We start from the raw sequence: 9,287 nt of genomic DNA on the forward strand, positions 1-9,287 counted from the left end.
GCACTCTCTGGACTCACTGAAGTGCATTCTCAGTGGTGCCAGTGCACTCTCTGGACTCACTGCAGTGCATCCCCACTCGTGCTAGTGAACTCACTGGACTCACTGCACTGCATCCCCAGTGGTGCCAGTGCACCCTCTGGGCTCACTGAAGTGCATTCTCAGTGGTGCCAGTGCACTCTCTGGCGTCACTGCACTGCATCCCCCGTGGTGCAATTGCACTCTCTGGACTCACTGGAGTGCATTCTCAGTGGTGCCAGTGCACTCTCTGGACTCACTGCAGTGCACCCCAATGCTGCCAGTGCACTCTCTGGACTCACTGTACTGCATCCCCAGTGGTGCCAGTGCACTCTCTGGACTCACTGTAGTGCATCCCCAGTGGTGCCAGTGCACTCTCTGGTCTCACTGCAGTGCATCCCCAGTGGTGCCAGTGCACTCTCTGGACTCACTGCACTGCATCCCCAGTGGTGCCAGTGAACTCACTGGACTCACTGCACTGCATCCCCAGTGGTGCCAGTGCACTCTCTGGACTCACTGCACTGCATCCCCAGTGGTGCAAGTGCACTCTTTGGACTCACTGCAGTGCATCCCAAGTGGTGCCAATGCACTCTCTGGACTCACTGCAGTGCATCCCCAGTGGTGCCAGTGCACTCTCTGGACTCACTGAAGTGCATCTCCAGTGGTGCCAGTGAACTCTCTGGACTCACTGCAGTGCATCCCCAGTGGTGCCAGTGCACTCTCTGGACTCACTGCACTGCATCCCCAGTGATGCCAGTGCACTCTCTGGACTCACTGCACTGCATCCCCAGTGGTGCCAGTGCACTCTCTGGACTCCCAGCACTGCATCTCCAATTGTGCCAGTGCACTCTCTGGACTCACTGCACTGCATCCCCAGTGGTGCCAATGCACTCTCTGGACTCACTGCTGTGCATCCCCAGTGGTGCCAGTGCACTCTCTGGACTCACTGCACTGCATCCCCAGTGGTGCCAGTGCACTCTCTGGACTCACTGCACTGCATCCCCAGTGGTGCCAGAGCACTCTGTGGACTCACTGCTGTGCATCCCCATTGGTGCCAGTGCACTCTCTGGAGTCACTGCACTGCATCACCAGTGGTGTCAGTGCACTCTCTGGACTCACTGCACTGCATCCCCACTGGTGCAAGTGCACTCTCTGGACTCACTGCAGTGCATCCCCAGTGGTGCCAATGCACTCTCTGGACTCACTGCAGTGCATCCCCAGTGGTGCCAGTACACTCACTGGACTCACTGCAGTGCATCCCCAGTGGTGCCAGTGCAGTCTCTGCACTCACTGAAGTGCATCTCCAGTGGTGCCAGTGAACTCTCTGGACTCACTGCAGTGCACCCCAGTGGTGCCAGTGCACTCTCTGGACTCACTGCACTGCATCCCCAGTGGTGCCAGTGCACTCTCTGGACTCACTGCACTGCATCCCAAGTGGTGCCAGTGCACTCCCTGGACTCACTGCACTGCATCTCCAATGGTGCCTGTGCACTCTCTGGACTCACTGCACTGCATCCCCAGTGGTGCCAATGCACTCTCTGGACTCACTGCTGTGCATCCCCAGTGGTGCCAGTGCACTCTCTGGACTCACTGCACTGCATCACCATTGGTGCCAGGGCACTCTCTGGCCTCAATGCACTGCATCCCCAGTGGTACCAGTGCACTCTCTGGACTTGCTGCACTGCATCCCCAGTGGTGCCAGTGCACTCTCTGGACTCACTGCACTGCATCCCCAGTGTTGCCAGTGCACTCTCTGGACTCACTGCACTGCATCCCCAGTGGAGCCCGTGCACTCTCTGGACTCACTGCACTGCATCCCCAGTGGTGCCAATGCACTCTCTGGACCTCCGGCACCGCATCCCCAGTGGAGCCAGTGCACTCTCTGGACTCGCGGCACTGCATCCCCAGTGGTTCCAGTGCACTCTCTCGAGTCACTGCACTACATCCCCAGTTGAGCCAGTGCACTCACTGGACTCACTGTACTGCATCATCAGTGTTGCCAGTGCACTCTCTGGACTCACTGCACTGCATCCCCAGTGGTGCCAGTGCTATCCCTGGACTCATTGTAGTGCATCCCCAGTGGTGCCAGTGCACTCTCTGGACTCACTGCACTGCATCCCCAGTGGTGCCAGTGCACTCTCTGGACTCACTGAAGTGCATTCTCAGTGGTGCCAGTGCACTCTCTGGACTCACTGCAGTGCATCCCCACTCGTGCCAGTGAACTCACTGGACTCACTGCACTGCATCCCCAGTGGTGCCAGTGCACCCTCTGGGCTCACTGAAGTGCATTCTCAGTGGTGCCAGTGCACTCTCTGGACTCACTGCACTGCATCATCAGTGGTGCCAGTGCTATCCCTGGACTCACTGTAGTGCATCCCCAGTGGTGCCAGTGCACTCTCTGGACTCACTGCAGGGCATCCCCAGTGGTGCCAGTGCACTCTCTGGACTCACTGCACTGCATCCCCAGTGGTGCCAGTGCACTCTCTGGACTCACTGCAGTGCATCCCCAGTGGTGCCAGTGCACTCTTTGGACTCACTGAAGTGCATTCTCAGTGGTGCAAGTGCACTCTCTGGAGTCACTGCACTGCATCCCCAGTGGTGCCAATGCACTCTCTGGACCTCCGGCACCGCATCCCCAGTGGAGCCAGTGCACTCTCTGGACTCGCGGCACTGCATCCCCAGTGGTTCCAGTGCACTCTCTCGAGTCACTGCACTACATCCCCAGTTGAGCCAGTGCACTCACTGGACTCACTGTACTGCATCATCAGTGGTGCAAGTGCACTCTCTGGACTCACTGCACTGCATCCCCAGTGGTGCCAGTGCTATCCCTGGACTCATTGTAGTGCATCCCCAGTGGTGCCAGTGCACTCTCTGGACTCACTGAAGTGCATTCTCAGTGGTGCCAGTGCACTCTCTGGACTCACTGCAGTGCATCCCCACTCGTGCTAGTGAACTCACTGGACTCACTGCACTGCATCCCCAGTGGTGCCAGTGCACCCTCTGGGCTCACTGAAGTGCATTCTCAGTGGTGCCAGTGCACTCTCTGGCGTCACTGCACTGCATCCCCCGTGGTGCAATTGCACTCTCTGGACTCACTGGAGTGCATTCTCAGTGGTGCCAGTGCACTCTCTGGACTCACTGCAGTGCACCCCAATGCTGCCAGTGCACTCTCTGGACTCACTGTACTGCATCCCCAGTGGTGCCAGTGCACTCTCTGGACTCACTGTAGTGCATCCCCAGTGGTGCCAGTGCACTCTCTGGTCTCACTGCAGTGCATCCCCAGTGGTGCCAGTGCACTCTCTGGACTCACTGCACTGCATCCCCAGTGGTGCCAGTGAACTCACTGGACTCACTGCACTGCATCCCCAGTGGTGCCAGTGCACTCTCTGGACTCACTGCACTGCATCCCCAGTGGTGCAAGTGCACTCTTTGGACTCACTGCAGTGCATCCCAAGTGGTGCCAATGCACTCTCTGGACTCACTGCAGTGCATCCCCAGTGGTGCCAGTGCACTCTCTGGACTCACTGAAGTGCATCTCCAGTGGTGCCAGTGAACTCTCTGGACTCACTGCAGTGCATCCCCAGTGGTGCCAGTGCACTCTCTGGACTCACTGCACTGCATCCCCAGTGATGCCAGTGCACTCTCTGGACTCACTGCACTGCATCCCCAGTGGTGCCAGTGCACTCTCTGGACTCCCAGCACTGCATCTCCAATTGTGCCAGTGCACTCTCTGGACTCACTGCACTGCATCCCCAGTGGTGCCAATGCACTCTCTGGACTCACTGCTGTGCATCCCCAGTGGTGCCAGTGCACTCTCTGGACTCACTGCACTGCATCCCCAGTGGTGCCAGTGCACTCTCTGGACTCACTGCACTGCATCCCCAGTGGTGCCAGAGCACTCTGTGGACTCACTGCTGTGCATCCCCATTGGTGCCAGTGCACTCTCTGGAGTCACTGCACTGCATCACCAGTGGTGTCAGTGCACTCTCTGGACTCACTGCACTGCATCCCCACTGGTGCAAGTGCACTCTCTGGACTCACTGCAGTGCATCCCAAGTGGTGCCAATGCACTCTCTGGACTCACTGCAGTGCATCCCCAGTGGTGCCAGTACACTCACTGGACTCACTGCAGTGCATCCCCAGTGGTGCCAGTGCAGTCTCTGCACTCACTGAAGTGCATCTCCAGTGGTGCCAGTGAACTCTCTGGACTCACTGCAGTGCACCCCAGTGGTGCCAGTGCACTCTCTGGACTCACTGCACTGCATCCCCAGTGGTGCCAGTGCACTCTCTGGACTCACTGCACTGCATCCCAAGTGGTGCCAGTGCACTCCCTGGACTCACTGCACTGCATCTCCAATGGTGCCTGTGCACTCTCTGGACTCACTGCACTGCATCCCCAGTGGTGCCAATGCACTCTCTGGACTCACTGCTGTGCATCCCCAGTGGTGCCAGTGCACTCTCTGGACTCACTGCACTGCATCACCATTGGTGCCAGGGCACTCTCTGGCCTCAATGCACTGCATCCCCAGTGGTACCAGTGCACTCTCTGGACTTGCTGCACTGCATCCCCAGTGGTGCCAGTGCACTCTCTGGACTCACTGCACTGCATCCCCAGTGTTGCCAGTGCACTCTCTGGACTCACTGCACTGCATCCCCAGTGGAGCCCGTGCACTCTCTGGACTCACTGCACTGCATCCCCAGTGGTGCCAATGCACTCTCTGGACCTCCGGCACCGCATCCCCAGTGGAGCCAGTGCACTCTCTGGACTCGCGGCACTGCATCCCCAGTGGTTCCAGTGCACTCTCTCGAGTCACTGCACTACATCCCCAGTTGAGCCAGTGCACTCACTGGACTCACTGTACTGCATCATCAGTGTTGCCAGTGCACTCTCTGGACTCACTGCACTGCATCCCCAGTGGTGCCAGTGCTATCCCTGGACTCATTGTAGTGCATCCCCAGTGGTGCCAGTGCACTCTCTGGACTCACTGCACTGCATCCCCAGTGGTGCCAGTGCACTCTCTGGACTCACTGAAGTGCATTCTCAGTGGTGCCAGTGCACTCTCTGGACTCACTGCAGTGCATCCCCACTCGTGCCAGTGAACTCACTGGACTCACTGCACTGCATCCCCAGTGGTGCCAGTGCACCCTCTGGGCTCACTGAAGTGCATTCTCAGTGGTGCCAGTGCACTCTCTGGACTCACTGCACTGCATCATCAGTGGTGCCAGTGCTATCCCTGGACTCACTGTAGTGCATCCCCAGTGGTGCCAGTGCACTCTCTGGACTCACTGCAGGGCATCCCCAGTGGTGCCAGTGCACTCTCTGGACTCACTGCACTGCATCCCCAGTGTTGCCAGTGCACTCTCTGGACTCACTGCAGTGCATCCCCAGTGCTGCCAGTGCACTCTCTGGACTCACTGCAGGGCATCCCCGGTGGAGCCAGTGTACTCTCAGGACTCACTGCAGTGCATCCCCAGTGGTGCCAGTGCACTCTCTGGACTCACTGCACTGCACCCCAATGCTGCCAGTGCACTCTCTGGACTCACTGCAGTGCAACCCCAGTGGTGCCAGTGCACTCTCTGGACTCACTGAAGTGCATCTCCAGTGGTGCCAGTGAACTCTCTGGACTCACTGCAGTGCATCCCCAGTGGTGCCAGTGCACTCTCTGGACTCACTGCACTGCATCCCCAGTGATGCCAGTGCACTCTCTGGACTCACTGCACTGCATCCCCAGTGGTGCCAGTGCACTCTCTGGACTCCCAGCACTGCATCTCCAATTGTGCCAGTGCACTCTCTGGACTCACTGCACTGCATCCCCAGTGGTGCCAATGCACTCTCTGGACTCACTGCTGTGCATCCCCAGTGGTGCCAGTGCACTCTCTGGACTCACTGCACTGCATCCCCAGTGGTGCCAGTGCACTCTCTGGACTCACTGCACTGCATCCCCAGTGGTGCCAGAGCACTCTGTGGACTCACTGCTGTGCATCCCCATTGGTGCCAGTGCACTCTCTGGAGTCACTGCACTGCATCACCAGTGGTGTCAGTGCACTCTCTGGACTCACTGCACTGCATCCCCACTGGTGCAAGTGCACTCTCTGGACTCACTGCAGTGCATCCCAAGTGGTGCCAATGCACTCTCTGGACTCACTGCAGTGCATCCCCAGTGGTGCCAGTACACTCACTGGACTCACTGCAGTGCATCCCCAGTGGTGCCAGTGCAGTCTCTGCACTCACTGAAGTGCATCTCCAGTGGTGCCAGTGAACTCTCTGGACTCACTGCAGTGCACCCCAGTGGTGCCAGTGCACTCTCTGGACTCACTGCACTGCATCCCCAGTGGTGCCAGTGCACTCTCTGGACTCACTGCACTGCATCCCAAGTGGTGCCAGTGCACTCCCTGGACTCACTGCACTGCATCTCCAATGGTGCCTGTGCACTCTCTGGACTCACTGCACTGCATCCCCAGTGGTGCCAATGCACTCTCTGGACTCACTGCTGTGCATCCCCAGTGGTGCCAGTGCACTCTCTGGACTCACTGCACTGCATCACCATTGGTGCCAGGGCACTCTCTGGCCTCAATGCACTGCATCCCCAGTGGTACCAGTGCACTCTCTGGACTTGCTGCACTGCATCCCCAGTGGTGCCAGTGCACTCTCTGGACTCACTGCACTGCATCCCCAGTGTTGCCAGTGCACTCTCTGGACTCACTGCACTGCATCCCCAGTGGAGCCCGTGCACTCTCTGGACTCACTGCACTGCATCCCCAGTGGTGCCAATGCACTCTCTGGACCTCCGGCACCGCATCCCCAGTGGAGCCAGTGCACTCTCTGGACTCGCGGCACTGCATCCCCAGTGGTTCCAGTGCACTCTCTCGAGTCACTGCACTACATCCCCAGTTGAGCCAGTGCACTCACTGGACTCACTGTACTGCATCATCAGTGGTGCCAGTGCACTCTCTGGACTCACTGCACTGCATCCCCAGTGGTGCCAGTGCTATCCCTGGACTCATTGTAGTGCATCCCCAGTGGTGCCAGTGCACTCTCTGGACTCACTGCACTGCATCCCCAGTGGTGCCAGTGCACTCTCTGGACTCACTGAAGTGCATTCTCAGTGGTGCCAGTGCACTCTCTGGACTCACTGCAGTGCATCCCCACTCGTGCCAGTGAACTCACTGGACTCACTGCACTGCATCCCCAGTGGTGCCAGTGCACCCTCTGGGCTCACTGAAGTGCATTCTCAGTGGTGCCAGTGCACTCTCTGGACTCACTGCACTGCATCATCAGTGGTGCCAGTGCTATCCCTGGACTCACTGTAGTGCATCCCCAGTGGTGCCAGTGCACTCTCTGGACTCACTGCAGGGCATCCCCAGTGGTGCCAGTGCACTCTCTGGACTCACTGCACTGCATCCCCAGTGTTGCCAGTGCACTCTCTGGACTCACTGCAGTGCATCCCCAGTGCTGCCAGTGCACTCTCTGGACTCACTGCAGGGCATCCCCGGTGGAGCCAGTGTACTCTCAGGACTCACTGCAGTGCATCCCCAGTGGTGCCAGTGCACTCTCTGGACTCACTGCACTGCACCCCAGTTGTGCCAGTGCACTCTCTGGCGTCACTGCACTGCATCCCCCGTGGTGCAAGTGCACTCTCTGGACTCACTGTAGTGCATCCCCAGTGGTGCCAGTGCACTCTCTGGACTCACTGCAGTGCATCCCCAGTGGTGCCAGTGCACTCTCTGGACTCACTGCACTGCATCCCCAGTGGTGCCAGTGAACTCACTGGACTCACTGCACTGCATCCCAAGTGGTGCCAGTGCACTCTCTGGACTCACTGCAGGGCATCCCCAGTGGTGCCAGAGCACTCTCTGGACTCACTGCACTGCATCCCCAGTGGTGCCAGTGCTATCCCTGGACTCACTGCAGTGCATCCCCAGTGGTGCCGGTGCACTCTCTGGACTCACTGCAGTGCACCCCAGTGGAGCCCGTGCACTCTCTGGACTCACTGCACCGCATCCCCAGTGGTGCCAGTGCACTCTCTGGATTGACTGCAGTGCATCCCCAGTGGTGCCAGTGCACTCTCTGGACTCGCATCAATGCATCCCCAGTGGTGCTAATGCACTCTCTGGACTCACTGCACTGCATCCCGAGTGGTGCCAGTGCACTCTCTGGACTCACTGCAGTGCATCCCCAGTGGTGCCAGTGCACTCTCTGGACTCACTGCACTGCATCCCCAGTGCTGCCAGTGCTCTCTCTGGACTCACTGCACTGCATCCACAGTGGTGCCAGTGCACTCTCTGGACTCACTGCAGTGCATCACCAGTGGTGCCAGTGCACTCTCTGGACACACTGAAGTGCATTCTCAGTGGTGCCAGTGCACTCTCTGGACTCACTGCGCTGCATCCCCAGTGGTGCCAGTACACTCACTGGACTCACTGCACTGCATCCCCAGTGGTGCCAGAGCAGTCTCTGCACTCACTGAAGTGCATCTCCAGTGGTGCCAGTGAACTCTCTGGACTCACTGCACTGCATCCCCAGTGGTGCCAGTGCACTCTCTGGACTCACTGCACTGCATCCCTAGTGGTGCCAGGGCACTCTCTGCAGACACTGCAGTGCATCCCCAAAGGTGACAGTGCACTCTCTGGACTCACTGCACTGCATCCCCAGTGGTGCCAGTGCAGTCTCTGGACTCACTGCACTACTCCAGCCGCGGCAGTCGCTCCAGCCGCGGTAGCCCTCCAGCCTCGGCAGCCGCGGCAGCCGCGGCAGCCGCTCCAGCCGCGGCAGCCGCTCCGTCCGCGGCATACGCGGCAGACTCTCCAAACGCGGCAGCCGCTCCAGCCGCGGAAGCCGCGGCAGCCGCTCCAAACGCGGCAGGCGCTCCTACCGCGGCAACCGCTCCAGCCGTGGCAGCCGCTCCACTCGGTAGCGGCTGGAGCGGCTGCCGCGGCTAGAGCGGCTGGAGCGGCTGCCGCGGCTGGAGCTCCTGCCGCGTTTGGAGCGGTTACCGCGGTTGGAGCGGCTGGAGCGGCTGCCGCGGCTGGAGGGGCTACCGCGGCTGGAGCGGTTGACGCGGCTGGAGCGGAAACCGAGGCTGGAGCACCACTCTCTGGACTCACTGCACTGCATCCCCAGTGGTGCCAGTGCACTCTCTGGACTCACTGCACTGCATCCCCAGTGGTGCCAGTGCACTCTCTGGACTCACTGCACTGCATCCCCAGTGGTGCCAGTGCACTCTCTGGACTCACTGCACTGCATCCCCAGTGGTGCCAGTGCACTCTGTGGA

Source organism: Anser brachyrhynchus, assembly GCF_964034855.1.
Source record: "Anser brachyrhynchus genome assembly, contig: SCAFFOLD_39, whole genome shotgun sequence".
NCBI lineage: Eukaryota > Metazoa > Chordata > Aves > Anseriformes > Anatidae > Anser > Anser brachyrhynchus.